The following is a 1,655-nucleotide window of genomic DNA, read 5'->3' as shown; positions in this document are numbered from 1 at the left end:
TGGATTCCATAGACTTCACAATTTTGAGTCACGGCAACCACGGCGGCTGGAGGTGATACATTTAAACTTTCAATTTTCTGGGCAAGAGCATCCACTTTTGCATTAACATGATCAAGGCTACTTATCTCGTACATGTCAGTTTTCGTTTGAGGTTTTTCTACCATTGTTCGGTCGCTTCCCCACTGATAATGGTTTTGGGCCATGCTTTCCATAAGTTGATAAGCGTCAGCGTAAGGTTTATCCATAAGCGCACCACCTGCGGCGGCGTCTATTGTTAATCTTGTGTTGTATAAGAGACCATTATAGAAGGTATGAATTACTAACCAGTCCTCTAAACCATGGTGTGGGCAAAGTCTCATCATGTCTTTGTATCTTTCCCAGGCTTCGAAAAGAGACTCGTTATCTTTCTGTTTAAATCCATTTATTTGGGCTCTTAACATAGCTGTTTTGCTTGGAGGAAAATATCGGGCAAGAAAGACTTTCTTCAACTCATTCCATGTGGTGACTAAGTTGGAAGGAAGAGACTGAAGCCATCTTCTAGCTTTATCTCTTAACGAGAAAGGAAAAAGACGAAGTCGAATTGCCTCTGAAGTGACACCATTAGCTTTAACAGTATCAGCGTATTGAACAAATACGGATAAATGAAAGTTTGGATCCTCGGTAGGATTTCCAGAGAATTGATTCTGTTGCACTGCCTGTAACAGCGAAGGTTTAAGTTCGAAGTTGTTTGCTTCGATTGCGGGTGGAGCAATACTCGAATGCGGCTCGTCTTGCGATGGAGCGGCGTAATCTCGAAGAGCACGAGCTTGTTCTGCCATCTCGGGTATCGGCGAAGGAAGAAGATTTTTGAGATCAGGAATTTCGATTGGCGGAAGATTGTTTGCAGCACGATACTCCCGAATTCGTCGTAAGACTCGGAGATATCGTTCAACGTCGTTGATTCGTAAGTAATACGGTTCACCTTGTGAGCGAGTGTGTGGCATACAAATCAACGAAAGAAAGGAATAAAAATTGCCTTAGTCTCTACAGCGTAACGAAAGAGTTACGATATCGACTAAATAAAAGTCCCCGGCAACGGCGGCAAAAACTTGATCGCGACTTTATGAGTCTATTGGGGTATTAACTGCAAGTGCACAGTCTAATCGCGTAGTAATAAAAGATATCGATCCCACAGGGACTTATGAATCGATATACCGTTTTCTAAGGTTACTTCGTAAAGCTAAGGCGGATGATACTTTGTTGATTAGGGGGAAAAAATAAAACTAAAATAAGATCTAGATTAAATATCAAATAAGCGGATATCGGTATGCAGTTCGTCGTAATTAGGGAATCAAATCTTCGTTGGTTTCGTAGTTTTAAAGTAAATCTTTTCAGTAGACACTATTGAGTTAAAAGCCTTTTCTCAAACTCTCGCTCTGTTGAATAGACTATGACTTTATATTAACGTGCGCTGTCACTAATTAGTTAAGTCCAAAATCACTTTTTGAAAACAATAGAATCTATAGAAACTCTTTTTAAGAAAATGCTAACCATTTAAACACCCTTGTCTCAAACTCTCGCTCTGTTGACTTAGATTATATAATTAAACTTAAATGCTTAACTCTCGTCCTCACATTTAACCTTTAAAAATACTTTTTGAAAATGATTAGAATTTA

General features: G+C 39.4%; 1 non-coding gene across 1 annotated transcript; it reads left to right on the top strand.

The window, feature by feature from the left end:
* The first annotated feature begins 333 nt into the window (after positions 1 to 333).
* On the top strand, positions 334 to 440 carry LOC127133670 (small nucleolar RNA R71). Its single transcript, XR_007807620.1, has one exon. It is a non-coding gene; the product is annotated as a small nucleolar RNA R71 (small nucleolar RNA).
* The last annotated feature ends 1,215 nt before the right edge of the window (positions 441 to 1,655 follow it).

The sequence above is a fragment of the Lathyrus oleraceus genome, chromosome 3 (assembly GCF_024323335.1).
Source record: "Lathyrus oleraceus cultivar Zhongwan6 chromosome 3, CAAS_Psat_ZW6_1.0, whole genome shotgun sequence".
NCBI classification, from domain to species: Eukaryota; Viridiplantae; Streptophyta; class Magnoliopsida; order Fabales; family Fabaceae; genus Lathyrus; species Lathyrus oleraceus.
Note: the sequence above shows the minus strand (reverse complement) of the source record. Positions and strands in the feature narration are given on the sequence as shown.